Source organism: Tyto alba, unplaced genomic scaffold (assembly GCF_018691265.1).
Source record: "Tyto alba isolate M040663 unplaced genomic scaffold, T.alba_DEE_v4.0 Super-Scaffold_2, whole genome shotgun sequence".
NCBI classification, from domain to species: Eukaryota; Metazoa; Chordata; class Aves; order Strigiformes; family Tytonidae; genus Tyto; species Tyto alba.
In genome coordinates this window covers 43929677-43953799 of record NW_024881282.1, presented here as the reverse complement: position 1 = coordinate 43953799, position 24123 = coordinate 43929677, and positions in this window count along the sequence as shown.

The window sequence follows — 24123 nt, the reverse complement described above, 5'->3', positions numbered from 1 at the left end:
TAGATGAAGTAATATAACTGGTAGTAATTTTAATTGGGATAGAGAGGTACAACATCTATTGAAGGTAGCAAAGGAGAAAACAGCATGAAAATAATTAGCACTATTTTAAAATAGGTGATTTTTTTCCCCTTTACACATTTCTATGAATTTCCTCTCCTGGAGTGATTATACCACTTATTTCCTTATAGGTCTCTTAGAATGCATGCTGTAGCTGTCTGAAAGAACTTCCAGTGTGGTGCCTTGAAACTTTTAATTTTGAACTTTATTTGCCAATTTAAGTGAAGCAGGATTTTAATTTTTCTTTCCTCATCCGGTTTGTAAAATTAAAGTTTTAAAAATATTACCATAATTGTTTCTAGATTATCCATACTTTCTTTGTTCTTTTTTTTTTTTTTTTTTTTTAATTTGCTCCAGTGTCTTTTACATTTTAATGTGAGATATCATCCTCTGTATAATAAAGAATCTACTAAGTAGGTCCCAAATATTTATGTCCCATTTTTTTTCCAAGAACTGCATTATAATTACCTTTCTGAAAATTTGTGATTTTCTAGATCTATAAATGAACTAAAGCCAGACGGAACTTTCATATGCCCACTGCTCCAGCACTATGAAAAACTGGGTTAAATTGAACCTTTTTTTGCTTTGTTTCCCAGATTTTTTTTTTTTTTTTTTTAGAGATATTTCAGTGCAAAATGAGAAGCAATCTGTGTTTTTTTCATTTCAGATTTGAGGACATTTCTTAGTTTCCACACATAAAACTGGCTTTACAAATAGGAAAATAGATGATTGAAGCTGATTGAAATGACTGAAATAAATGATTTCTGATTGAAGTTGGTCAATCTTTTATTATATCCTTAAATTTATGTAAATCCATTGTAGAGCAGGAAAAAGGCAGGTTATGGACTTCAACTAGCATGTTTCAAATACTATTCCAGATGAATTCACTTTAGGCTAGTTAGGGGAGTGGCTGAAACAAATCTCAGAACTGTCTTTAGTTATTTCTAAGAATTCACAGAAAATGTGTGGAAGTCCAGAAGACTGGAAAAGGGGAAGAAAGGATGGGATGACTGTGCCAAATTTTGGCAGCTCTCCTAGGTAGTTGGATGTCACGCGAAAGATGTCTACACTGAGTGTGAGAACAGTCAATGTCACCTGTGTTTATCTTCTATCATCGAAAGGAAAATTTGTAGACAGTATGAAATGTTTAGGAAGTCTAACCTTATCTTCCCTGTAGCAGTACAATATTTAACTTTGTTTTGTCCTCCTGGTTATGGACAACAGGTTGGTCCTTCTTGCAGCACTATATCTGTGCATAAAAACAGAACGTAGTGCATCTATGCTTTCTACCTCTTCACATGTGTAAAGACATGTCCCCTCAGCTGTCTAATGAGAACTACTAGAAAGCAGTTCTTTCAGATTTTTCTCATCATGTTTTCCTGACTCTAAATCATCCTTGATCGCTGTTATTCCCCTGCCTCTTGAATGAACACAGCCTTGTTTACTGAGTCATAACTTTCCTTAAGTGCTGTGTCCAAAACTTTCTGTACTGCTTCGGATGAGGCTTTTCCACTGCAAACTCAAAGAAAAGGATTGTTATGTGTCATACTGATACCAGTCCGGTTTAAGCAACCCACAGTACCATTTGCCTTTTCCACAACAGTATGATATATGCAAGTTCATAACAGGTTTTGTGTAACTCTGTCTCTACCAGGGACATAGCCCTTAATGAGAGAACTTAGTAACTATGTTTTGAACACTATTTTCCCAGTGATTTCCCATTTTTGTAAACTCCTTATAGTAAGTTCATATTTTTGTGATAGCTTCTGAATATGTCGCATAAGGTAGAGTTTAAATCTTCACAGGAGTCTGGATATTTACAGCAACCCTCAAGGCCTATTATCTTGTCAAAAAAGGAAATCAGACAGGTTGGAAACGATTTCTCTTTAAAGTTCATTTTGACCGTTTCTTATCACATCATTACATTCTAGATATTTGTCTGTAACGTGTTTATTACTTGTTCTTATATTGTTACAGAAGCTGAATTTATATTTGTAATTCTATAGCTATTCATTCTCTACTTTTCAAAGCTAGACATGATAGCATAGGTTGCAGTCTAAGTTGTACCTAAATTAAACACTGAAGTTTGTTGCCTACCTGGAGAGATATCCAGCTCTTTACTATTTGTCCTGAAAGTTTTCAGAGTCTAAGTTTAGGTACCTTTACATGCTCATAAATGTCTTCCCTGAGTCACACACAGCCTAAAGTTCAGGTCAAAAACCATCTAAGTGTTGTTAGGAATGTCTGCAACATTTGTTTCTGGAAAGCATTTCACTTCTCTTTGGATACTCAATACTGGGCTTGACACTGTCCTAGAACCTCCACTCAGATCCTGTGAGAGGATGGCATGGCTTTCTACAGTTAGCTCTCTTCCTTTTCCTGGCCTTTTCTGTCAAAGTTCTTAATTTCCCAATGTTGCTCAGGCAAATCTTTTCCACTGTACATGCATATTTCATCCTATTTGGCAGATATCTAAAACTGGCTAGATGAAGAGTCCGTGAGAGTATATGTCTGGTTTTAGTATCTGTAAGAGTCTCCTATAATGACTTGTTCATATGTAAACACCCACACTGCAGATACCTTAAGTCAAATGTGATCAATATCCCTCTTACTTTCAGGAGAGAAATGCAGTAATGGTTGTGAACAAAAAATCCAGACAGTGCAGTTCCCCAGTTTTGGAATGGTTCTTGGTTTATCTCAACAATGAGACTTCCAATTTCTGTCATAAATAGACAACATTAAGTCACTTTTTCTTCCAAAGGATCTTTTTTTTTTTTTTTTTTTTTTTTACAATTTTATTACTGAAACTTTGTATGACAATGGCAACAGGAAATGAGAAAGAAAAATGAGCAAAGCAATTTTATGCTCCTGATCTCTTTCTGAAACTGAATTCTACTCTTCCTTACACCCTTTACATAGATTAAAAGGTCAGTTCTTATTGAAGTAGGTGAAATAAAGAAAATTCAGTAATTTGCTAAAAGTCTCTGAGATATACAATAATGTATAGTAGCATGGTAGATGAAAACCAACATGAAAGCTCAATTATTCCTTGCAGTGCATTTCATTATGAAAACTAACATCCAAAGATGGAAAATAATGACATTGTCCTGCTACATAATCATATATATTATTTGCATAATTATTTTCTCAAAGAATCTATATTATGTTTTTTGTTTCTGAATTGAATTGTAAATTATAAATGAAACACCTACATTTTTTGTGAACCTTTTTGTTTGGCATATGTTCTATGAGGGAAAGTAATTGTTAAAATTGTAATTTCACCTGTCTGAGTTACCAAATTATTAGCTGAGGAATCAACTAGCAAAAGAGGAAGAAATTACCCCTCCTTTCTGGGTAATTATCTGAGTATTTAAAACAGTTGAAAGGCAAGACTACAACAAATTTTAAAAATTTTATGCATTAGAAGCTGCAGAATAGGAACCCCTATGCCTCCCAACGGTTATTCAGAGTAGAAATTAATTATGCTGGCCAATAGAAAAAGATTGGAGAAATAGGTGATCTGATTCTAATTTTTAGTCCTTTCTTTAAGAATTTTGGTACTTGAAAGTACCTGTTTCAGGAAAGCACATTGTGTTTTTTATTTATTATGAATATGTTATAAAATTCAAATAAATCCTTAACTGGCCTGTGACCTACACGGAACTTGCAAGAGCTTTATAAAATTCTAAGCCACGTGCAGCAGACAAATATCTATCTCTGTTTCAGTGGCTTTGTGTGAGAATTCATGGGTGGATTTATTGAGATATTTATTTATATGATATCATTTTTCTGGAAGACAGTGTGTGCTAGGGCTTTAAAAAGCTCATACCAGTTCTCAGAAACAATAACAACTGTGTCATCTCTTTAGCTTTTCTTTACCATGTTGGTGATTTAAAAAACGTTATACTTCCTCTTTTTTATGTTTTGATGAATTAAATAAGTTAATAGTGATGAGATATGTAAAGTACTTTGAGCAAGCAACTCTAAACACCTCAGAATTCTACATTTGCTGTTAGTTTTGCAAAAATCTCACTTTTTTGTTTTGGTTATACTTGTGCTGTATGTTGCAGACTCTCCATTTATAATAGCTATAGTCCCCTTTCTTTTTCATCTTTTTCAAGTTCAATTAGGAGATATATCTTTAATTCTTTCTTAGCTGAGAAACACCATTGAATGTACTATAAAATTCATGGTTTCTGTGCTCTGTTATATAGATTCAATAGTTTTTAAACATACCAGACCAGGTAAAGATTTTTAAAAATACCATATGAGACTGCTATCTAAAAATACCAGACCTGATGCATGGAATTTGGCTTCTCTACACTTTTTACTCTAGCGTAGAAAGCCTAGAAGTCTTGGGTGTACAGGGATTGCCCTTCTAATGAAGCAGAGCCTCTGTAAGCCCAAATACCCAGATAGCAGGAAAATACACAGCTGTTAATTGAAACAGAGGATATATGTTCAGACCAGTCCACATCCATTAAAATTTCAACACTTTGGTTTCTGCATTTTCCAAAATACTCTCTTAAGCTCTTTTCAGAGCTGGTTGACAGTATGCATGTATTACATGTAAAGAGTAAGTTAGAAAGATAGTATGTGGAGGTGCTTCAAAGAATTTATAAAGGAAGGATATACAAGTGCATATGCTATTAATTTCCTCTCCCTTGTAGGTATGCCAAATGGGTTTGAACAAAGATTAAATTATCTTCAATAATTACAGCAATTTAATTGAATTTGTACATACACGTAAAATTGTTCTGCCCTATCTGTTACGATTTGAAACTATTTTATAGAGACAGAAATTTCTCAAGCGCTATTAAGCCTACCTACAATATTTTGTAATAAAAGTAAAAAAAAAAAAAAAAATGTTTGTCTATTTGCTTTAGCCAGGCTCCAGCTTAAATTGTCTATGGGGAAATAGTAATAAAAAATAAACCCCAAAAGCTCTCTTTCTGCAAAACACTGCCTGATTAATAGCTCAGGTTTCTATAACACAAACATTTGTTGAAATAAATTACTTTTCCTCACATAAGTTGGAAAGGATCACAAACACAAAGCTCTTGCATAGAGAAGACAGCCTTTGCCTGCTAATTCATCCAAAGTAGAGATGTTAATACATAGAGCTTGTATCCTGGCAGGTGAGAACAATTACCACTATTTGAGATATAAACAAGGTAGGAGTATTTCAGGGAGCCTGAGGAAGAAAAAGTGATAGTAAAAGCATCTATGCATTTGTTTAGGCGAAACTGATGCTTTAGTCTTTGAATTTTTTTTAGTGTTATATTCTGGATAGGAGTCTGTTCTGACGAAGATAGTCCTGTTCTTGCAAGTATTCATTTCTATTTCACAACTCTATTTAGAGGACGTTAGTTTTGTTCTACTCGGCAATAATTCACTGAAGACACACTGCTAGAACAGTAATATTTTAAAACACTTGGGAAGAGTTTGCTGTCCTCTTTAAAACTTAGACTGGATCTTATCCATCCAAAAAAAATATAGAGTTCTTGAACATTCTTTTCTTCTTTACTGAAGAGGAAGATCTCATATTTAAATGGGAATTAATGAGGAATTCTAAGAAAAATTACTATTTCTTCCTCTATTAGATCTAAGAAAGAAATGTCCATCTTGCTATGGTGTTGGTTGTCTTGGCACTACTAGGCTGACAGGCAACTGAGAACCAAGCGTGCCCTGTGTGCTAAGCTGATACTGGAGTTCTGATTAAAATTGCATGTGGTTTCTATCAATCTCCCTGCCATATATTGATTTTATGCTAATATCTAATTGGAAGCTATATGTTCTCCTGTAGCCTGTGATCCTGGAAAAATTGCTTGAAACTTTAAACTGGGGACTTGTTTGTTTTTTTTTTTTTTTCTAATTTTATATTAAATGCAAAAATAAGCAATATCAGGAATCAGGACAGGATTTTCTATTATTCCATTTCTAATTCTTGATTGTCTCTACACTGTTAAATTCCAGGGGGAGGAGCTAAACATTTTTTTCCTAAAATCTTCTGCCTTATAGGAATCATATAGATAATTCACATTACTTAAATACTGGGCACCGCTGATGTTTCTAGTAAGGAATGGGAAGCCTACTAGAATAGAAGGAAGATCAACCAGCTGGAGGAATGCTGATGGTGAGACGGGTGTTCCTAGCTCCAGGATTCTCCTTGAATAACATGAGGTCAATGAATATTTTCTATACTCTGTCTGTTTCCTATCTTGTCTTTATGCACCTGGAAAATCACTCATGTGGTTATCCACATATTTTTGTGGGTTATACTGCTTGAATCTTTCCTAAATATAATTGATGAGTATTAATTTCAGAATTCAAATAATACATAAATTTATCTTATAGATGAATTAAGCTTTAGATTAAAAAAACCACAAAAAAAAACAAAAACCAAAAATAACCAACAAAAACCCCAAACAACAAAGCAAAACAGTGCCCCCACCCCCTCAAAACAAACCAAAAACGCACCACAAAGCAACAAAAATTTTTCTGAAAGGTCCAGATTCAGGGACGCTTAGTGTATATATACGGCTGAAGAGTGGTGGTCTGGTCAAACATTCAGCATCAAAAGTTTCACTTTTCTTTCTTTTCAGGAGGCTTATAAGCATTTTCTTTCTAAATAAGGAAAATCATAAAACTTGAATCTTACAGTATGAATGACATCTAGACACAAATAGTGTCACTCATTTCATAAACTACAGTAACAGAAAACTAGGTTCTTAGATCTAAATCTATTTTAAACGGCTTACTGGCCTGCTTTGGGGACCATGAAATAGGTAAGTAAACAATTATCATTGCTTTACAAACCTGACAACAACCAAAACCCCTTGTCATTGTCTTAGAATACTTTCTCAGACAAATTTAGATAATGTGTATGAAATATTACATAAATTTTGGAAGTATCGGGTTTTATCTTTATTGCCTTTATTTTTGGAGAGGAAAGGGAGGAACTATTATATTATCTAGATGTATAAAACAAAATTACTTTGAACAAAAGTGTTAATTGAATTTCTAGAGCAGTAGCACAATAGTATTAATTAGGCACTGCTCCTGTATTCTTTTCCTTGGAGTTTTCACATTTCTGCATAGGAATTATACGTATAAACAGTCATACTGGAAATGTATTTATCAATTTTTATCATTAGCCTGTTAGAAAATATACTGTGGTACATTTGCTTGGCTTCCTACTCTTTCCAGTTTAACTGACTTTATCTAATGTATTAGACAATGCATAGCAGAAAAAATGTGAGTTGTAATTAGGTATATTCTTAAAGCTGTTATTTACCATTATCTATAATTTAGAGGTATTATCATTTGTTAGTTCAAAAATGAGGGCTTTGTTGCTATGTCATGTGTCACTATTTGTAGCCCAAATTTACAGCTGTGACTAGCATGCTGTAGAAATCAAACAAAATACAGTCATTGATTCCTCAGAGCTCACAGAATGTGTTCACTAATGAGTATTTTCAACATGTAAACTAAAGTACTACAAAGAATAAAATGAAGTATAACCCTGTCAAAACTCCGCTCCTCCAATGAGATCTGGGTAGAGCCCAAACACTGTGTAAGTTAGTACATATATCTATTTGGAAACATTGGTCTTTGGACAGACCATAGTTTGTACCTATATCTGTGCTTGTGTTGAACTCTGTGCATGTCCATGTGGCTTTGCATGTGTGTACAAATTTGCCATTTCTAGAATTCTGCTCTTACCTGTTCCCTGCTTATAACAGATCAAATCCAGATTTCTATTCCTTATACTGGATGTGCAAAACTCATTTTAACATTTAGTGTATTTTTTAAAAGTTCAGAAATAAAATAGTGCTCAGTATGCTTCATTTCAAACCACGTGGCTAATAGGTTAACTCCTAATGTTGAAATGGTCATTAAGAGCCCTGGCTTAAAAGAGAGATTTCTTCTCAGCAACATCCTGAGCCATTCGTAGCTATTGCAATAATTGGTCTGCTACTTTTCTAGTAGATTGAAGATTCAGTAAAAATAACATTACAGTACTTTTCAGAAATGTCTGTCAGACCTGTACTGCAGTTTAGCATGAGAAACAAGCATGGCATGATATAACAAGTATGCTAAAGTTCTTGTCAGTCACTCTTATTACATTCGTTAATTTTGAAGCTACTTTTAAAGTGTAATGAGCGTATTGCTTGAGTGAAGTCCACAGGTTGTTAGTCATGTTAAAAAGCAAAAATTATTAATTCGATAAATAAGATCAAAAATGATACATCTGTATAACAATTTATCAGGTTAACTAATGACACTCAGTTGTGAAATATTCTCCTGCTTCAATTACAGAGACGTGGAAACTCAATTCAGAAAGCAAATTCTCTGATGTTTTCCTGTCAACATTGGCTAGTCTATCAAGCATCTGTTCTTTCATTCAGCTAGTGAGTTATCCTCAGTGTTAAACCTGTTACCATGCAATAATGAAGTATCATTCGGCACAAACCAGAAGCAAAATGTCTGTGGTCAATTCATAAAATTATGTTTGCTTTCTGTGATTCCATCATGATTTTGTATCATAATCCTTCTTGACCTTCACCAGGTTCTCCTTTCTAATCAAAGCCATCAGTGCATCCTTTATTCTCACTTATGAGTCAGATCCTACCATTACACCTTTAGAATCTAACTAATTTAAACCTCATAGGCAAGCCATACACTCCCCAAGTGTTTGGCAAGTTCACACTTCTTCTCACTTTGAGTGCATTTATTTTTCATAAAATCATAGAATAGTTTGGATTGGAAGGGACCTTTAAAGATCATTTAGTGCAATGAGCAGAGACATCTTCCACTAGATCATATTTTTTGGAGCCCCATCCAACCTGACCTTCAGTGTTTCCATGGATGGGGCATCTACTACCTTTCTGGACAACCTGTTCTAGTGTTTCGTCATTGTAATTGTTAAATTTTTTTTCTTTATATCTAGTCTAAATCTACCCTCTTTTAGTTTAAGACCATTTCCCCTTGCCCTATCACAACAGGCCCTACTAAAAATTTGTCCCCATCTTTCTTGTAAGTATTTAAAGTCTGCAATAAGGTGTCCCTGGAGCCTTCTCTTCTCCAGGCAGAACAACCATAACTCTCTCAGCCTTTCTTGATAGGAGAGGTTTTCCAGTCATCTGGTCAATTTTGTGTCTCTCTTCTTCACCCACTCCAGCAGGTCCATGTCTTTCCTGTGCTGATGACTCCAGAGCTGGATGCAGTATTCCAGGTGAGGTCTCACCAGAGCAGAGCAGAGGGGCAGAACCACCTCCTTTGATCTGCTGGCCATGCTTCTTTTTATGCAGCCCAGGATACAGTTGGCCTTCTGGGCTGTGAGAGCACATTGCTGACTCGCATCCAGTTTTTCATTCATCAGTACCCCCAAAGTCCTTCATCCCCCAGCCTGTATTGATACTGGGGGTTGCCCTGACAGATGTGCAGGATGTTGCACTTGGCCTTGTTGAACCTCATGAGGTTCACATGGGCCCACTTCTCAAGCTTGTCCAGGTCCCTCTGGATGTCATCCCATCCCTCAGGCATGTCAACTACACCACTTTGCTTGGTGTTGTCTGAAAACTTGCTGAGGGTGTACTTGATCTCACTGTCTATGTCACTGATGACAATAGTAACAGTATTGGTCCCGGTACAGACCCCTGAGGGACATCATTTATCAATGATCTGCATCTGGACATTGAGATGTTGACCACTACCCTCTGAATGAGACCATACAAGCAATGTGTTTTGAACACATTGTTCCTCTGTTATCTTCATAATACTTGGGAGATTTTGCTCAGAAATAAAATGAGTGACCACAGGTGATGTCTCTTTCTAGTTCATTTAATGACATGTAGTGAGAAAAAAATTAATCTCTCTACGCAAAATCAATGGAGTTAGGTCTGTGTTGAGAAGATGGAGGGAACAGGCAGTGTATGTTACAAAATCCCACAAAGGTATCTCCTTGCCTATGGTTTAAAAAGTCCTTCAAAGTTCATTTTGAAGATTCATGAAAGGAAATTAGTGGGATGGAAATCATGATCTCCCACTGCTCAGACATAAAAGCTAATTTCTTCTCACAGGACAGTAAGCCCAGTTTCCCCTGACTTCTTCTCTGTACAATTTATAACCATGGAGAATTATGTGAATGCCCTATGTATGTGGCATTTTTCTGCTGTTGACTAAACAGGACAGAGGAGATTGTTTTCTTTCACTCTATTTGCAGATAGTGATCATTCTAGTCCAATGTAGCATGTAAATTCTGGCATGATCATACTGCCTGAGGTGTCTGTTGGTCTTGACTATGATATGCAAAACAGTTTGTGATGGTCATGTTGGCACTGAGAATGAGCTTGTGAAAGAGGCCTAGGGGAATTCAGTAACCAGATCCCTGAGTGAAGAGGAGAAATAAATGAAATATTTTCTGCCCCTTAAAGTAGCAATAAATTCAGAGAAGACAGAATGATGTAGGGGGATGTAACATTAATAAGTCTCTATTTTCTTACAGTCAGGATTAGACTTTTATTTGAAAAGACTTGCCCTCTTCTGGAACAAGGTTGTTACCATTCTTGAATACTTGAAAGAAACACAATTAGAACCACAAATCTGACATAATTTCATTCTTTGACTATTATCAGGAAAGTAATCATGCCGTCTTTAAATAACTTGTGCAAGCCTGAGCTCTTGCAAGACAAGTAATCATTTGCATACTTATTAATTCTGACATTTTTCTAAGTTTTCTTTCTCCCCTCTTCCCTTGTTTAACTCTAATAGTGTTAGTGAAACATGTAACTACTATTCAGATATCTGAAAAAAAGATTGCTCTTGAAAAGCAAAAATAGTAATATTTTTATATTGTACTTCATAAATGTTACTTCACTTCCATCTTCTCTAGAAGCTGAATAGGAAGTTTCAAAAAGAAAAGAAGTGGATCTCATGGCAATATGATAAAGGAAGTTTAACTGAAGTGAACTTGAGTATGGGTAAAGTTTATAGGGCTTAAAATTTATTTTCCAGAACTACCTGAGACTTGTAACAGGTTTTATTAAAAGAACAAAACAATGACTAAAGTTTAGTAGATGTGATTCCCACATCAGGAGCTGTCTCTTACTATTTTTGTTACCTTTGTCACAGTTCAGGTCTTTTAATACAACTGAAGTATAAGAAGGAGACAGCATAAATGTGTCAATTATTGGATCTTGAACACTAACAAATACTTGACCCGTGTAGGATGTTAGCTGCAGCTATACATCAGTCTAAGCTTATTTTCTAAGTAGCAGCCTAGCTCAGTTTTACTTCTTGTTGGAGATGATAGGCAAATATTGAGGCTGCCATTCTCCAAAAGAATTTTTATAACGAAACAAAACCAGAAATAGTGGTTTATGTATGCCTTGACTGAAAGAAAAACACCTGAATTGAATATTTAGGAGTCATTCTGTGGTTGCTAAGTCTAATATATAGACTTATTATTGACACTGATGGTTTTATTGCAATATTATGATTTTGTCCTGTATTTTATTTATCAATAGCTTGTTTCAGACAAGGATTGTCTTTTATTTGAGGCCACTCATGACCATATCTTCTATTGAACCTTATTCTCTCTGTGCTATTGATAGGAGTGATTGAAAAACTGTGTAGACTAAAGAAAACAAGCAGAGTAATTTGAGAGGAGACTAGGGTGAAGTGTGATAGTCCAAGAAGCTCACTTACTCAATGATTTTCTGCTGATCAAAGAGATGATAGGTGCATAGTATAATAAGACCTCAATCTTGATCTGTTGTTAACTGTAATAAAGGCAGCAGTAACAGAAATAATATAGCAATCATACTAGCAATACTTACTTGGCATGTATTGTGTTTGCTAATGTTCATGTTTTAAGAATCACATATGGAAGAAAAGGAATTCAATTAATGTTATTCCTTTAACAGTTACTGATAAGATACTGGTGTCAGTGTTGATGAAAATTCAGTGCTGATTAGATTTTTGTGCTGGAGATAATGGACATTCACAGATTGTAAGTATATATAGGAGAACTTTGAAAATCCAGTTTGATCTCCTACATAACATAGGCTGTAGAGTTTTTTCATCAGTTCTTTTGAATCAGAGCACATCTTCTGAAGAACACACCATTTCAAGTGAAATATTTATAACATTGGAGAACCTATCACAGATCATGATAAATTGTTTTAAAGCTAAATTATTCTCTGTGTCAAAAATTTGTTCCTTAGTTCATGTTTGAATTTGTCTGGCTTCAGTTTTCTGTCATTAGATGCTATATCATTGTTCACTACAAGGAAGGCAAAATTTCTAGAAGATTCTAAGTGAATAGTAGGGAAAAATATAGTTTTCTGAGTTCACTTGCAGGCCTAAATATGTGACATCATGATATTAATTTTTTCAGCATTTGTTTTACTCTATAAAACATGAGCTACACATACAAAGAAACACAATAATTCTCATTTCAGATAATGAACAGACTTTAGAAACAAAAATTGTTTTGTAAACTTTTTTACCTCAAAGTAAAAAAGTTTTCAGCTAGTCCTTAGGGTAAGATATCACAAAGAAATAGCAATAAAGCTTTCACAAATAGACTACAACACATTTTCTTTTCATGAGTATCTTAACATGAGGCTTTATGTCAAGAGTAGAAACTACTGCATCCAAAATATTTCATAAACTCGTCTGTGAAGCTTTCATATGATGCATTTTCCCAAGGTAGTCCCAAATGAAATCCTGATTCCTAACAATACTGGGTTTTAGGAAAGTTTGAATCAGAGCATGATGTGGCTTTGAGAATAGAATTTACTTATTCTGTAACAAGTTTAGTTTTTACTAAAAGTTCCAAGAGATGCAATGTCTTTCAAGAGTACTTCACTTTTAATTTATCTTTCTGAACAGATCCAGTTGTACTAATGCAGTTATATTTAGGTACAGATAATTTGATTTAACTTTAATACTGTTTACTAGATCAAATTTAACACTGCTGTAGTCTCTCAAAACCATTCAGTTTATACCACACTTTTATTTGAAGTATTAAGTAGTTTATGCTGGTTCTTTAACAACAACAACAACAGCAAAAAAAAAAAAAAAAAAAAAAACACAAACAAACAAAAAAACCAAACAAAAACCAACCAACCAAACCAAACAAAAAACAGATAAGAAAAAGTTTAATTTTGAGCTAGAATTCACATGATTTTAATAATTATCTTAATGAATCACTACTTCCACTACTAACAATCATTTAAAGCTTTCAGAAGACCTGTGTAACACATTTTAAAAAGTTATTACTATGAAGATCTCAGGATTTCAAGTATTAACTCAAATACTTCACAGACATCCTGAATGCTTGTTCAGATCCCAGAACACTGAAGTTAATTAGAGTTTTGACAACAATTTTAATAGATATGAGACAATGCTCTTTATCTGTCACTTCGTGAAACACCTCAAAAGATATCAGCACTGTTTTGTAAATTTGAAAGTATTACTGTTGAACAAGAGAAACTACAAAGCTATAGAAAGAGAATAGGAAAGATCAAAGTCCTTGTACTGACAGAGTACACATGAACTCACGCTAATGAAGAAGCAGACATTGCTGTATACCACTAAAGATAGTAGAAGCAGAACAATCACCTCTGAACCGGACTAACAAAGTCACTGCTAATCTGATACGGAGAAAATATTATGTTTCAACTGAAAATCTAGTGGCTGAAGTCTATGAGTAAGACACACTAACCAGGCAGCTGAGAGGTTTCTCAATGCCACTGGAAGCACCACCTCACCTAATCCAGTATCTCTTTTCTATCAGCAGTCAGTCTCCAATGGGTCAGAGAACAGTAGGAAAGGGAGCAACCAATAAGCCCTGCTGCATGGAATTAATTACTGACAGAATAAACAAATCAAATTAAACAGTGAATAAGTTTCCTTCTCAACCATCTGCTGCTTTCATTCTTAAAGAGCTAATGAATTCAGGAATTAAATACTTAGCAAAAAACAGCCTGTAGATGCAACAGTGAATATTGCTGGAACACCCATGTAATTGCTGTAGGACAGGAAGTGTCACGTACTGTTTTATAACTTGTTTTATTTATGGCTCTTCCTTTTACTTAAAAAGCAGTAAAGATGAAAAAAGTCAACTGTAGTATTTCAGATATCAGGTATACAACTTCTTAAAAAATTAACAACAAAATATTTCAGCTGCTCCACATATTGTGGGATTAGCAACACACATATTCAGGATTGATATTTAAAGCTGAAGGCCTCCAGATATCAGTATAATGAAAATCTGTATACCAAACACTGTATCCCATTTCATTTCAGTGATTTTTTTTTTTCCATCATAATTTTTGCAACACTGTAAGAGTTATGGAAACTTTAAGACAGTGAAGTTAAAATTAATGTGGATTCAAAAGCTGAAAAGCCCATCAGTACCCAACAGAAATTTGCTCTTATATATAGGTCCCTCTTATTGTTTGGTAACTAAAGAACTTTTTGACTAGCACTGGTTTTGTCTTCTTTTGGTTTTGGATCATTTTCCAGTACACAGGGTCAAGGTTCTGTTCAGTTTCTTGTCTATTCTGAAACTTTCCAAAGATTCTTAAATTTACTCTCCTGATTTCTATGGAAACTCTAAGAAATTACGCAAAGTTGCAGCAACAGTCATTCTTCAAAGCACAATATGAAACAAAGTAAAAAAAGCCTCAAATTTGCTAATTCTTGACAGGAAAAAAAATTGGGTTGAAGCTGAATATGATTCCAAAAACCCCAGTGAATATTATAGACCATTCTTTTAGATCACCAGTTTTACAAAACATTATATAACTCTCCTACCCACCAATCAGTCCTCCTCCATCTCTTATTTCTGAATTTTGAAAATTGAAATTGTTAATTCATCACTATGATATTGGATTTGTCATCAGATTTTCTTTAAAATATTCACTCAAAACTTACTTTCTCTGTTTGCTACATTTCATGGGTATTGATACAGTTATTAATATATCAGTAAACACCTAAATATGAAGTAAAAATTTTGGCAATAACATAGCCCTACATCCATAATGTCACGGCAGAGTTTTCTCAGTTCTAAGAAACATCTAAGGAAACAATCACAGAATTCTCCAAACGGACCCTGAATTACCCATTATAAACTTGGAAAACACTTTGGCTAAACTGGAAAGAAGCTTCTTATTTTCTCCTGTCCTCTTCAACAGAAGGATTACATTTTCAAATCCAGTTTGTTTCTCAGACTGGCTCACATCTTGTTTACAAGTTTGTGCTTTATCACATTTTCATGACATTCTTTTTTTGTCATTATTTAATCAAATAAAAAAATACAATAATAATCTTAGTGTGATTATTATTTTATTGTGAAGAAATATTAGCACTGTTTAGTTCCCTACCAAATACTAAAATTCACTTTCTAAGAACAATTAAAGAAAAAGCTTGCATTTCCAGCTTAATTGCCCAAATTTTAGTTTTGATACTGTGGAGAACTAGATTCAATGGAGTAAGGAAAACAAGATGGCATCAAAATCATGATATCAAAATACTGTAATTCTAACAGCTGTAGCAAGTTACAGAGTAGGTACTGAAGACTGGAGAGTTGAATACTGATCTTCTTTTGACTTCTACAACAACAAAGTAACCATTTCTTGATTCTGTCACTGTAAGGAAAGGTTATCTCACCACTATTTCTTACTTTCTAACGTACTCTTACAAACATCTGAGACAATATAAAGATACATAAACTAAAAGGAAGAAAATATTGTGAAAAGTTAAAAAAAGTTAACTATTGTGGAGGCTTTTTTTTTTTTTTTTTCCTGTTGTAGAATTATGCATAAAGTGCACAGTTTGCATATAGGCCATACTAATAGATGGGGAAACATATATTGTCTCTGTTGCTTGGAAATGTTGGCTAAAGTATGTAGGAGAGTTTTTAGCCATCACAATGGAACGTTCTAGTTAGATTTTTATTAATATGCTTCAACATGGTAGTCTTCCCACTAATAATGAATATTTTAGGAAACTGAGGAAAGGCATAAAAGTGAATTGACATTTTATGGGGACAATAAAACTAACATTGAAGAGTGTGAGTTTGGGACACCATTAATCCTCCTCACCATTTTCTCATTGGGAAATATATCCATTCTGACATTTAACGTAGTGCTTGGCTCAAAGCAACTCAAGTGTGAGCTTGAAAATTATCTACCATAAATAACCACATACTTGGAACCAGTTACATGTTGTTATTGTCTTGTTTAGAAATATAAATTCCCATCATTCCACTGATGCTGCTGTTATTTTCATTCCCATGAGCTTTCACTGAAAATATGAAAATGCATTGAAAATATGAAAATAGCTTTCATGATATTTTCATTCCCATTGTTCACCAAAAGGGTGATCTAGCCTTATCTGTTGGCTTGCTTTGTTTTATTAATAGTTAAATTTCATTTACAAATATTAATCAAGTGTTTGTGTGTTAACATCAGTATGTACTAGCTTGCGATTTCAGTGGGAGTAAGGGTAGGCCCTACCAGACAAACAAGATTTTGACTCTTAAGAACCAAGTACATACTCTGCTTTTCAAGTAGCAGCTGTTTTTTTTTTTCCAGATTATCAGACAGTGAATAGACTCTTGATGTAAATTTGCTTGCAATGCCAGGTCAGGGCCAAGAATTTTGAGTGGAAGGAGTTTTATGACAAAGGTAGCTACTGAAGTGAGATCCCACTTGACCAAGTCTTAGTCATTCTGGGCAAGCTTTTGAAATTGAGGTTGCATTTGATGTTTTAGAGTAAATCGCTGTATAAGAAAGAGTGAAACTTAGTTTCTTTGAGAAAAACATTGGGATAAGAAAGCAGAGGCCATATTACAATGTTAGATAGTGTTCTATGCATTAAAGAGTATTTTAGTCTGTTAGTGGCATGTACTTTATAGCAAATAAATCTAATTTCACAGATTTTCTACATCTGATGTTTCTCCAGAGCATCTTGCCAAATGAAGCACAAGGAAGTCCTGGGGAGAAGGAAACTAATCCATATTTTTTTTTGTAAGTAAGTACCAAAACATTGAATTTATTATAGAATAATTCTTTGAAAAGAGATTTCTGTGTCTTTACACCAACTTAACTAGCTTTCTAAAATCCTGAAACTACCTCACATTTTATTCTTCAGGTTGTGTGATTTTTTTCCTTTTTTGATGGAGGAAACAGAAAAGCAGTTAAGGTTCAGGGTTGTATTGGGTTTGAGTGGCAAGGTTTTTGTAGGGGGGGGGGGGGGGGGGGGGGGCGGGGGGCTGAGCTACAGGGTTGGCTTCCATGAGAAGCTGCTAGAAGCTTCCTTATGTCTGATAGAGCCAATGTCAACTGGCTCCAAGATGGACTTGCCACTGGCCGAGGCTGAACCAATCAGTGATGGTGGTAGCACATCTGGGATAACATATTTAAGAATGTGAAAGGATTAAAAATATTTGAGAGAAACAACTTAGCAAACACCAAGCTCGGTGAAGAAGGATTCCATAGGAGCTGGAGCAGAGATTCCCCTGAGGCCCGTGGGGAAGACCATGGTGAGGCAGGTTGTCTCCCTGCAGCCCATGGAGGTCCACAGGAGAGCAGATATCCACCTGCAGTCTATGGTGGAGCCTATGTTGGAGCAGGTTAAAGTCACAAGGGATGGGTAAGAAGAGAGGAACCTCAATCGATCCTCAATTTTATTTACTGCTAATTATTCAATGATTAGTTATGGGCAAAATATTTGTAACACCTCATTTGCTTTCAGGTATTTTGAGACACAAGTTTTCTCATTTCAGCTGACTTTGTAATGTTATTGAAGAGAAAAATATCAATGACAAAATATATTGCATACAAGTGGTGGATGGAGTTGTGATGCTTTGTAGAAAGAACTGGTGTTTTCTGTTAGGAAAGAATTGTATTTGAACTTGTTAATTCCCTGAGATAAAACTGCTTAGAGAAAAAATATGACTGAAAAGCATTTAATTGTTCAACAAGCCTATAAAAATACCTGACTGTCAAAGTAGTCTTTGTTTCAGAAGACCAGTACGATATGTGTTTTCCATGAGTTCTTTTTACTTTACTCAAATATAACTGTGAAAAACCCATGGAAAATTATGCTTTTACAGACTAAATGTTAACTCAGGAGCTATACATTAACAAACTCTGCAGAAGATCCCAAATACAAATGAGTAACAGAAAATCTAGACACAGCTATATACCTATTCAGAATCTTAAATCTACTGTCCACAAATGTATTTCAGCATTATCACTGGAAAAGTATTATCACTGAGGAAACAAGTAGTCCTCAGAGTTGTTATTTTTAGTAGCCAGTTCATAATTTTATAAGGACTCATCAAGTACTTGCTTGCCATTGAACTGTGTGACTGAATCAACAGTAGTGTTGTAACACACAAGCAGGCCTTCATTTTCAAATTCCTATTTTAATACCTCTCCGGGATCACCTTATCTGCCTTATTAGAGATCCTCAGAGTAGATGCTGTAGTGATCCTTGCCAGCTGAGCCCTGTGCCTGGAGGAGTGAGTGACCCACAACAGGGCTAACCTGAGCAGGCTGGGCTGGGCTGGGCTGCTCGTATGGTGTTCTGTGTTGTGCCACAGGACAAACTCAACCAGCTCATTGAAACAGAGGAGCCTGCAGGCAGCTCCTGCTTGGTACCGATGATTATGACTCCTGCTTGGCCTTGCCTCTATCTAACACTGCAGAAAGAAGTTCTCATGGGAACATCTTTTATATTTGACTACAGAAATGGTGAATAGAGTTGTTTCCTCATAAGAAAATCCTATAACAGCTTGAAAGACCAAAAGGGAAGAATCTCTGTTATGGACAGGGTCTACATGGTATACTGCACATGGGTCAAAGTCCTGTCAATGTTACACCACTCAGGGTTCCCAACATCTAAGGGGACATAACATTATCCATGCTATTCTCCTAGTATTAACTCCAACGAATAGTCTTTTAAATTATACTTCGACAAGTCAAAGTGCCTTTCCTACTTGGATCATAATGGATTATCACCTTCTGGGGCAAAACAAGCATACCTAGACATTTTTTTCTTGCACTGTTTCAAAATGTGATTAGCTGCAGGCTGTCCTTTGGCTTTTCATGTAAATATTTTCAAAGCCTTGAGTCAACAGAAGTTATTCTGATTCATAGTCCAGGTGAGCAATCCAGGGTTTGTTGGGTTTGTGATGATGTCCTGGCAAAGTAGAACTATTCTGCCAGCTTTAAACATGATCTGTTTCTACTAACATTTCCAACTAACTGTTTTTTCTCTTTATAAAACCTTATCAAAGCCAAGCTGAATCTGTGCTTGATTTAAAGTATAAATTAAATCTCTTATTGGCATGGATTATATTCACTTCACAAAACACATAACAGTATATTTTTCTCTCACATACTTACATGAACCCTATTCCAGGCCTACTTAAAGCCCTCATAGCCACCCTCTATAAAGTGCTGTGGCATCCACTTGTAGAAAACAAACCACAGTGGCCAGGTTTCATCCCACCAAACTTCTGGTATACAACTGACACAGATCATTTAAAAGTTCTGCCACTGCTGGCTCACTCTATAGTGAGCTTTCAATCAGTGGAGAGAACTAAGATAAAAGACATCTTTTAAGAGGAAAAGACACAGCTTAGGTGGAACAAGACTAAGGTAATAAGACTAGGAATTGCATTGACACCAAGGATGTAGGTACTGCAGGGCTGCCCACTGTGGTATGCAGATGGCATCACTGTGGTGAGCAGTGTACAGAACCCCACATGAGGACACAGGATCTCCATACCATGGTTAACAGATTGAAGGTCCAAGAGTGGATTCCACACCAACCAGCTTATTGAACAGGGAACTTCTTCCCCTAGTGAATAATGAATGCCTACAGGACTGGGTACCTTACCTTTCTTTGGATTCATAACCATAATCAGTTGAAGAGCTTTTGGAGCCAGTTGCCTAAGTTTGCTGTTGTAAACACGACTGTCTCCTCTAAGTGAAAAAATCAGTGTCTAAAGAGCTCTGAAGAAGTGATAGATTCGTATCCCTTGTCTTGGTTAAAGAACCCAGTCCCATATCTCCAAACTTCTGGATAGTGCCTTAACCATCAGCAATCAGCTATATGAAGATTTTGATATTCAATCACTATTTGTAAAGTCATTCCATTATATGTTATTTTCCATGTTTCATGTAACAAGGTAGAAGGGAAAGGAAGAAGAGAAGCATGTGAATGGGTGAGTGGGATGTTATGAATGGGGAAAGAACTGCATTTCATAACCTGTTCTAAAATATAGCATATACAGACTAGATAGATTGAATTAGAGAGTCTGAAATCCCCTCTGTCTTTACAGATATTCTCCTGATAAATGAGAGTTCAGGTGTTTTTAGGCCAGCACCAAGAATTCTTCCCAGCAGCTTTGGTAATTAATTTAAATACCAGCTTGTCTGTCTGAAAGAGAAATCACTCACTGATATGGATCAAAGTTAATACTTAAAGATTTCTAAGGGGTGGAATCACATAGGTTTACTCAACCCAGGTTTTGGAAATGATGGAACTTTTGGGTGCATAAGATATGCTAGGTAAAGTATTTGAAGTCAAATAAATAATCCAATCAAAACATGAAATTGGTTCTATTTATTCTCAATGCTATCAATCTCCATTAATTTATGTAGACTTGGAATGTCTAGAATAGTTAATGTTGAGTAGCAAGGGATAGAACCACAGTTACTATTTGGTGGAATCATTCTAAAGTCTTTAGGTTACATAGGCTTAATTGTTTTACACAGAACAGACTCTCTTTGCACAGGTTTCTTATTTCCAGAAGGATTTGAAAACAGTTCTCTTCCCAGCTGAGTGAAAACAGTGCCTCAGCTTTTACATCTGCAGGGATCAACAGATGAATAACCATGTATCCTGTACATGTTGTATTGCACATAATGATTTTAGTCATGTCTTTGCATTTAATGTTCTCTTTCCATACACTTAAGTGATATTAGGCTTTTCAGACTAAATATATTTCAGATGGTGACTTTTATGTATTTATCTGTGAAAATTTTAGTAAATGTGAAGTTATATTAATTTTGCTACAAATGATTATCTAGTTGAATTCCCATCAGAAAGAAACTTACTTTGGTTTTGTCCCTACTCACCCATCCCATGCCCCAGACTGTAATTATGAGGAAGCTAGCACAACATACATGATAGCTGTGACTAAGTCTTCCATCTCTAAAATGGAATTTGTTGGCATAACGATGTGGCAAGTGTTCCTGAATTAGACACACATGCAGAAATCCAGGGTGTTCAAGCCATTCATGAACAGGAAAAGGCTAATCATTGTAACTGAAATATTCCTCCAGCTGCAGATATAATTTAATTTTCAGGTTACTATTTGATTACTGTTAAAAGCAATTAAGGAATTTTGTCTGAAGGATACCATATGGATGTCTATTTTAGTTGATAATAAGCACTGCATAAATAGATGACTTTTCAAAGGTGTTGAGAACTTAAAGTTTCACTAAAGTGAGTGGAAGACCCTGAATTTAGTTCTGTTCCTGTCCATGTGACCAGTTTTACAAATTCTAAATGGATCTACGTTCATCTTATGACCCCTTCATTTCCAGATCAATTATCAATTTTAGTGTTGTTCAGGGTCCTGCCACATTTGACTTTAACTTTGACTTCAGAAATTTCCAGGGGAAAAACAACAGTGAATTTGCTGATTAATAAAGCACCGTTATTTCCTTGGAGGCGGAAGGAAGTGTAAGGAAATTTTTTCTGTGATGGTTAAGAAAAAGCATTAATTGCATCAATTGCACCCCTCCTCCTGGATACGTTAGTACTAATGTATTTGTTTAGCAGATAATAGAACAAGACTTTTTAACACTAGTGATGCCTATAGACGATCCCTGCTCCATAAAATGTTGTCCTGGGGTTGAGTGAATGGTGGAGTTTTTTTGGTGGCATGGGAGTGGTCTATCGGGGCGGCCCCTGTGAGAAGCTTCTCTAAGCTCCCCCAGCTCCAAGTCAGCTCCACTTCTGTTTGGAAAATTGAGCCAATCAGCTGCGCCTCTGCGATAACATATTTAAGAAGGGACATGGTGACGTTCAATCAGACTTGTGAGGAGGAGTTGCTGCAGCTGTGTGAACACCAAGGTCAGTGGAGGAACGGAGGAAGAAAGGAGGGAGGAGGTGTGCCAGAGCAGAGACCCCGCTGTATCCTGTGGTGAGACGGTAGGGTGGCCCCCCCCTGCCACCCATGAAGATCTACGGTGGAGCAGACATTGATTTATGGCCTGTAGCTCCTGCTTGATTGATCAAGGTTCTGTGCCCGAAGAAGGCTGGGGTCTCATGGGAAAAGGTAGCCCCGCTGCTGTAATTCAGTGCTGGGAGGATTGCAGCATGCGGGGGAGTCCCACGCCGGAGCAGCTTGGGAAGGGCTGCAGCCGTGGGAGGGAATCCAGTTGGAGGAAGTTGGTGACCCATGACGGAGCAGTGTGGGGAACGCTGCGGCCCATGGGAGGAATTCAAGTCGGAGACAGTTTGTGGAGGACTGTCTCCTGTGAGAGGGGGACCACGATGGAGCAGGAGGAACAAGTTCCGGACACTCCCCTCACCGAAGATAAGGGAAGTGGCAGCGCTGACTGCACCCCCCATTCCCTGACCCTGCGCCACTGGGGGAGGATGTAGAGATATCGGGAGCAGAGCTGAGCCTGGGAAGAAGGGAGGGGTGGGGGAAAGGTGTTATTGAGATGTGGCAATGCTTCTCACTGTCTTACTCTGTTATGTGTTGTTAGTGTCTGTAATAAATGTATGTTCTTTTTTTCTTCCCCTAACGAGTCTGCCTTTTGCTCGTGACCATAAAGGGGAATTTTTTCCCCATCTCAGTCCTATCTTGAACCCCAAGCCTGGCTCTCTGTCCCTTCTCATTGCCGGAGGGGAAGGGAGAGAGAGCTGCTGCATTGTGGTTGGCTGCCAACCAGGCCTAAACCACGACAGCTTTCTAATATTTTGCTGGACTTTCATACAGTGGCTTGGACAATAGGACAAGAATTTTCAGACAATAGCACAATATATTTGATCCATCAGCTTACATTGTCCTGTCACTTCAGACTTATTTTTTCGAAGACACACTTGGATATCAATGTAATCAATCTTTCAGAGCATTCTGAGATTGTATAAAGCAAACATTCTGAAGTACATAGAAAGGGAGGGAAATATTTGCCTTGAGAGCTTACTTTTATCAAGGAAAGCATAGCATGAAGCTTTGTCTCTTGTCAGAGACTTTGTCATAATTATCTTTTAAGGGAATATCTAGATATTCCTGATGCCACTAAAAACCAGTATTGTTTTCTATGAACCTCAAAGGATTAGAAGGACAATTTCAAGAATAAAAGAAGAATTGCAACTGAAGCTACTGACACTTTGACATACAGTGCCAGTGAGGGACTTAATACAGCTGCTGAAATATCTGCTGTCATGAAGCCAGATCTGAGTGTTGCAGTGCATTCTGGCTTATTTTGTGTAACACCATGTATAGATGCAACAAATGAATCATACAAATACAGCACTCTATGTTTTTTTCACCCTTTTTGTCTTACTAATATTTTCCCTGTTTGCTGTGCATTATGGATGAACTAGACTTACATGTTTGGCCACCATAACATTTCTGTCACTAGCCAAAGACGGTTACATTCAAGAGTCTTTCTGGACTTTGATCTTTATAAGATCTCTCTTTATCTCTATCTGCTAGAAATTGCTTTTAAGTGTTCTGCTGAGACATTCTTCCTATCAGGTAAACATATGAAAGAGAATACTTAAAATAGTCAATAAAAGCAATTGACCTTTTTACCTCTCTTAAATATAATACTTACCTTTCTTTTTGAAAGGGCATACCTCTGACCACTTAACTTTTTGACTTATATTTGATATCAGGGAGACTTAAGTTGTTTGTTTCTTGTTACAATCTGTTATTTATCATGTGAAAAAAAAAAAAAAGTAAATTAATTTCTGGACTTTATATAAAAATAATCAATCTCAAAGTAAGGT